This window comes from Octopus sinensis, linkage group LG1, assembly GCF_006345805.1.
Source record: "Octopus sinensis linkage group LG1, ASM634580v1, whole genome shotgun sequence".
Taxonomy (NCBI): domain Eukaryota; kingdom Metazoa; phylum Mollusca; class Cephalopoda; order Octopoda; family Octopodidae; genus Octopus; species Octopus sinensis.
The window spans coordinates 113,551,737-113,559,236 of record NC_042997.1 but is presented as its reverse complement, the minus strand read 5'-3'; the positions used below and the strand labels follow the sequence as shown (position 1 = coordinate 113,559,236).

The window sequence follows — 7,500 nt, the reverse complement described above, 5'->3', positions numbered from 1 at the left end:
GGAGGGTATATCAGCCAAAACGTTGTGTTAACAAACAAGATGAGGAGAAATATCTGTCAAATGTAAATAATGTCCTTTTGGCCAGTTCTGTTTTTCATAAAATATTTGAAAAGAATGACAGAGACACTTGTTTACAGCCATCATCATTTTAATTGTTTCAGTCATTAGACAGTGGCCATGCTGGGGAACCACCTCAAAGAGTATTTTAGTCAAATGAATTGAGCCTGGTAGTTATTCGGTCAGTCTCTTTTGCCAAACTGCTAAAGTTATTGGGATGTAAACACAAGCAGTGATGGGGGACAAACACAACACACACCTGTGTGCATGTGTGTGTATGTATGTATATATCATCATCATCATCATCGTTTAACGTCCGTTTTCCGCGCTAGCACGGGTTGGACGGTTTTGACCGGGGTCTGGGGAGCTCGGGACTGCCCCAGGCTCCAGTCTAGTCTGGCAGTGTTTCTACAGCTGGATGCCCTTCCTAACGCCAATCATATATATATATATATATATATATATATATATATATATATATATATATATATGAGAAGCTTCTTTCAGTTTCCGTCAACCAAATCCACTCACAAGGTTTTGGTTGACCCAAAGTTATAGTGGAAGGCACTTGCCCAAGGTGACAAGGAGTAGGACTGAACCTAGAAACATGTAGTTGGGAAGTAAACTTCTTACCATACAGCCACACACTTGACAAGCCTTCAGTTTCTGTCTACTAAACCTACTCAGAAAGCTTTGGTTGGCCCAAGGAGGGCCCTACAGTAGAAAATACTTGCCCAAGGTGCTACACAACAGGACTGAAACCAAAACCACATGGCTAGGAAGGCGGCTTCATAACCACACAGCCATGCCTCTGCCTATACATCTGTGCCAATGCATAATTAAATTATTAATACAAAAAGGATTCAAAATTTTATTTTAGCCAGTGAGTTTGCCTGAAATGACAGCCAAATCTGCCCCAATCAGATATTTCTTTCAAGAAAAGATATAAGGGATAATTTAACCCCATTCTTAAAAATAAGACAGGATGGCCATAACTGGAGAGCTTTTGATTATAGATAGATTTGTTTGATGAGGTTGACCTGAGGCTACACAACAACTGTTAATGGATATAAAGAAACAAAGAGAAGACAAAGAACAGGATAAGTTTATCTAGGCTCGAAGACTGAACTACTGCATAGACACTTTCAAGTGGTAAATTTTGGTTTTAGTGGAATTCATAGAAAGGAACTCGAGCAGACAACATTCCAAAGATGAATCACAAAAGGTGTGTTCTCTTTGAAAATATTCTTGTAGCTTGACGGAAGTATTGTTAGATAATATATATATAAACAGTTTTACACACACAAACACACACACACAGATATATGAATGCTAACATAATATCAGAAATGCCTAGACAAACACACATTTAATGTATATAAAGTGCTTGGGGACCAAATAACCACACAACTGAAAACAGTGTTAATGGATCCTTTTGAAGATGATGATGATGATGATGAAAAGAAGAACAACAAACGCAATCACCAACAGATTTCTCATATATTCTCTTACTCATCCCACAACTCACATTCTACTCTAGTTCCAGTCGATAACAACTCTAATAATTTCTTTTATAAGCCACAGGGGCACAGATGAAGGGGACATCACAAAGACAGACAATAATTTGTGTGGGGATTTACATAAAGGTTAGGGAGAAAGAAATGGAAAAGACAGGGACACGCAATAAAAGTATACTTAGTATGTGGCATCATGAAGGATGGAGGCACAATGGCCCAGTGGTTAAGGCAGCGGACTCGCGGTCAGAGGATCGCGGTTTCGATTCCCAGACTGGGTGTTGTGTGTGTTTATTGAGCGAAAACACCTAAAGCTCCATAAGGCTCCGGCAGGGGGTGGTGGCAACCCCTGTTGTACTCTTTCACCCCAACTTTCTCTCTCACTCTCTCGTCCTGTTTCTTGAGTAACGCTGCGGTGGACTGGCATCCCGTTCAGCTAGGGGGAACACATACGCCACAGAAACTGAGAAACAAGGCCCATGAGCCTGGCTAGGCTTGAGAAGGGCGCATAAATAAAAAAAAAATCATGAATGATGCGGTCCTCCTGATTCAGGAAAAACTCCAGCTAGGGCCAATCGAGGAACCCCGTAGATCCAGGATTAGCCTGGCCACCAAAGACATGAGTTCTCTCTCCTGTTCTCCAATCTACAGATGCATACTTAGAGTAGGGCCTTTCACTCTAAACCATTTTTACTACAGTCATCCATCTTTTCACAAATTCACTGGGAAGGAGGGAGCACTTCCCTCTCCACCCTCACTTTCCTGTTCAAGTGGAACTTAAAAAAGATGACAAGGGTTTGACTGAAGAGGAAGGTGCTTTTCCTCAATTCTGTCATCCTCATCCAGCACACAACCCCTTCTGCTATAGCCACCAGACAGAAGAACCCTGCCTGCTCCACCTCGCTAAATGCGGGTGGTGAGGCAATCCTCACAATGGATTCGGCTGATTGTTGGATTTGCCCCACACATAATAACAGCTCTTTGACATAACTGCACAACACTGTTCTACATTTTAGAGATCAGGAATTCTGTACATTATTTACATTGGATGGATATGTATCCTCATCTTGTTTGTTGTTACCACTGTTTCAAAATCCTACCAGGACACCTGATGAAGGCTGGAGAGTAAATCAGCCGAAACGTTGAGGTAACAACAAACAAGATGAGGACACATATCCATCCAATGTAAATAATGTGAATAATAACTCCACAGGTCAGCAATACTTGGACATGGCATGCAGAATAGTTTTAATAATAACAAGAGGACTCAGAGAGAATAAACTTCCGCCAAGGCAACACCAATGTACTCTCAATGATGACTTTTAGAATGGGAATATCTGAAATACGCTCGACTGCTCTCACAAACAAAAATACTAAAAATGAACCTGACCTCTCTCAAAAATTAAGTAAAAAACCTGGAAAAATAATCCAGAATCTTTGTCCGGTACTGGACTGATCCCAAAATCTAATCAGTTTGTGTCAGTCACGACACCAAACATCCCTGAAAGTTTCATCCGAATCCATGCAGCGGCTCTTGAGATATTTTGTCTATGGACAAACAAACAAACAAACATGACTAAACAATACCTCCACCTTTGCTAAAGATTGAGAAGTACAAGAAACCACTAAAAGATGAGATTGTACGAAAGTGTGCAATGAAGAAAGTAATTGTCATACCAGTAATTGTAGTGGCACTGGGAGCATTAAGAAGCAGGTTTGAGAAATTTGTTGGTGAAATTGGGATTGACATGAGGGTAGAACAGGCACCACAAACAGCTTTATTGGAGACAACAAGGATTTTGAGATTGGTGCTTAGGTGTTAAGTATCGTGGAAAGAGACCCTGTGAGATCCTTGACAACAGGTTGTTGTCTGCTCTTACAGAATTAACCAGAGCAAGTGAAAACGACAGTTCTGAGAAGTGAAGTGGAAATAGTAATACTACACAAGGCCTGGAATTTTGGGGGAGGGGACTAGTCGATGACATCGACCCCCAGTGTTCAACTGCCAGAATTTGAACTCAAAATGTAAGGATGAGTGAAATGCTGCTAAACATTTTGCCTGGCATGCTAACAATCCTACCAGCTCACCATCTTAATAATAATAATAATAATAATAATAATAATAATAACAGGAGGGTTCTTGGCATCTAAGGCTATTTGTTGTAACCCGATGTTAAGATTCTTTTCTTTTCCAACAGTCTAATCTGTTGAGTGTATAATAATAATAATAATAATAATAATAATAATGATAATTTGTTATTTGGCCCATGGGCACCAAAAAGAAGACATTAAGAAGTTGAAATGAAGAGTAAGAATATTATACGAATGGAAAAAATAATTTAAAATTTCCATAATTATAATATCAATGTATAAAATAGTGTCCCCTAAAATGGAGATGAAAGCCACATACAGGAAATCAAGATGTCCCCAAACTGACCACACCGCTTCTAGTTGTCACTTTCTTCCATTCCTTCACTCAGTCAGGTCTGCATACGTGTGTGTGTGTGTGTATATATATATATATATATGTGTATATATAACCACAGGTGAATCGTTGGCGATTTTTTTCCCTCTGTCTTTCTTTTCTATTGGACTTTCCTCTGTCCCCCGTTTCTGAAGAAGAGCTTTGCTCGAAACATTAAACCACCTTTCTTTCCTTCCCTGAGTGTCTGCTAATACTTTACATGTACCACATCCTCGTGCTGTTGTTTTTTTGTGTTTGTTCTTTGTTTTTTTATATTTATACAGACACACACACACACACTAATATCAAACAGTGTGAATGAGAGCACAACATTGGTGGATAAGCATTCTTTATTTGTGGGTCAGTTTCAGAGTCATTGCTCATCATCAGTCTGGAGTAGCATGGCTTGCTAGCTGTCAATGCCCGTCCGTCTTTGAAAACATATATTTCAAGTGGAATACATTCACTGATTTTTGAAAATAGAAATACTACATTTCTAAATCTCAAAGAGATTCATGCAGTAGCATATTTCCTAGGGCTAAATAACAGTAGCATTCTTCCCTTTTATGGGACTGTCACATTAAGTTGACAACATACCATCACTTAATCGTGCTGCCACTGTATAAATCTCTCTGGGAGATTTAGAAATGTATTATTTCTATTTTCATCTTCACAATTGTTCGAGCATGCCACATGAAAGTGTTGGTACTTATCTCTATTTTGGATGGGAATGTGTGTGTGTGTGTGTGTGTGTGTGTGTGTGTGAGAACAAATCTTTGGATCTTAATGGCTTCATGTATTATCAACAGTCATCAACAAGGTTAAAATTCAATTAAGAGAAGGAAAATATTTTAAAATATTCAGAATATTGACTTTGCCTTTTCATAACATCTCAGGCAAGTCAATTATTTTAAGAAAGATGTCAAAGTCTGTGTGTTTGTGTGTGTGAGAGAGAGAGTGTGTGTGTGAATGCATACATGTGTTTATGTATGTGTATGCATTATACGAGTGTGAGTGTATGTGTGTGAACATGTATGTATGTGTGTGTGTGTGTGTGTGCCAGTGGCTGTGTACGTGTGTGTGGATGAATATGTATATCATTCTTCGATGCAAATTGGTGAAGGAATTAAACTTTGGCAAAAGAAACCAATAAACCATTTCCTTTCAATCTAAAAATAGGAATTATTCCACCTGAGTTGTTCGGATGCCGTTGTGTCAATCTTGCCACCAGAAAAGCAGTGAACCACAGATCAGTCCATTATAAATCTGTAACCAATGGCACTACTCTTCACAAAAGGCGACAAAATGGATAAAAAAAACAACAAAACAAACAAACTTCAGCTTACCTCCTTGTTGCTAAGATATAATCCATATGTGAAGAAAGTCTATGGCAATTCCACAAGTCATTCATAAATCTTACCAATTCTAGAGAAAGAAAGAAAGAACATTTGTCAACAGATTATCAAAGATAAAAAAAAATTTAGAAAAGCAGATAAACAGATATGGTTATTCACTGTTTATTTAATGGAATCTTACATCTGCAATCATTACTTAATGGCTTTTATGAATTAACCCTTTTCATACCAACCTCCTAAGATCAGTCCTGCTTCGATGATATAAAAACTGCCAGATTTAAAGTGATCTAAATTAAAATCATTCCATCAAAATTCCTTGTTGTTCTTTTTTTCTTTTATTTGTTTTAGACATTTCACTGTGGCCATGCTGGGGCACCACCTTTAGTCGAGCAAATCAACCCCAGGACTTATTCTTTGTAAGCCTAGTACTTATTCTATCGGTCTCTTTTGCTGAACTACTAAGTTACAGGGACGTAGACATGCTAACATCGGTTGTCAAGCGATGGTGGGGAGACAAATACAGAAATACAAACACACACACACACACACATATATATGTATATACGATGGGTTTCTTTCAGTTTCCGTCTACCAAATCCACTCAAAAGGTTTTGGTCAGCCTGAGGCTATAGTAGAAAACACTGGCTCAAGGTGCCACGCAGTGAGACTGTGGTTGGTAAGCAAGCTTCTTACCACACAGCCATTCCTGCGCCTATGTTAATTCATGTGCCAAACGTTAGTTTTAATAATCCTCTCTACTAAAGACACAAAGCTAAAAATCTTGTAGGAGGGAAAAAGTCAATTACTTTGACCCCAGGGCTTCACTGGTATTTAATTCATCGACCCTGAAAGGATGAAAAATAAAGTTGACCTGGGTAGAATTTGAACTCAGAATGTAAAGTATTGGAAGAAATACCACTAAGCATTGTCTCTGGTGCAGTAACAATTCTGCCAGCTCACCACCTTAAACGTTTGTTTAATAATGACAGAGTTATTTTACTAAATTCTTGATTAATTTCAAAATTATGCCTGGCTGGCTCCTGTCAAACCATCCCACCCATGCCAGCATGGCAGGCAGATGTTAAAAGATGATGATGACTGTATTTTAAGTTCAATAATGGCAAACTTATTTTACCAAATTTTTATTTCCAAAATTCTTTGAAACAGAAATTACTGTATTTTAACAGAAAAAATGGCAATAAAAGTGTTAAAGAAAATAATATTTCTTTCAAATATCATTCTTAAAAATTCCTCCAAAAGAAACTGATAAACCAATTTATTCCAAACTGTTCACATTTAAATGGTTCTCCTCCTTCTTCCAGGAATTGGCATTTAAAGAACTTTCCTGGTATTTTTAGATGAAATCAGGCCAAATAACACACATACCAAATATGAAGAATTTCTAACATTTCAAACTGCAGCACTTCAAAAGTTACCAGAATCTTCTCCAAGATCTCAATAGTAATTCACAGAGAATTTATTATTGGAAGAAGAAACCTTTTAATAATTATTGGAATAGAAGTTAATAATTAGTGAAGAATTACAAGTAACCATAAAGGAATGTCACAATATTAATTATAACTTTCCATTAATTACCTATTGTATTATTTAGTGCTAATTTACTGCTTCAATTATAAATAGGTAGAAAGAAAACGAAATGTCACTTGGAATTAATTAGTAAATTCCTGGCATGAAGTTAAATAAACTTGATTAAAGGTGCAGGCGTGACTGTGTCGTAAGAAGCTTACTTCCAAACACATGTTTCTAGGTTCAGTCCCACTGTGTGACAACTTGGGCAAGTGTTTTCTATCATAACCTTGGGCTGATCAAAGCCTTTTGATACCAACCTGCCCAGAAATACCCTTGATTCTATGATAGAAACTTTCTGTTTGAAACTGACCTAAATCAAAACCAACCATCTAAATTCTATGTTAACCCATTAAGCCCCAGAGTACTTACATTTCTGAATATTTAAAATTTTTACAGATGATTGAAAATAGGTTAAAATCGTCATCATCATTGTTTAACGTCCACTTTCCATGCTAGCATGGGTTGGACAATTTTGACTGAGGACTGGCGAACCAGATGGCTGCACCAAGCCCCAATCTTG

At 37.8% G+C, this 7,500-nt stretch overlaps 1 long non-coding RNA gene across 1 annotated transcript in view; it reads right to left on the bottom strand.

Moving 5' to 3' along the window:
• LOC118763949 overlaps positions 1-7,500 on the bottom strand; it is a 255,222-nt gene that overhangs the window by 147,131 nt on the left and 100,591 nt on the right. The window contains exon 2 of the long non-coding RNA XR_004999721.1: positions 5,382-5,460. This is a non-coding gene — a long non-coding RNA (uncharacterized LOC118763949). The remainder of the gene's footprint in view (positions 1-5,381; positions 5,461-7,500) is intronic.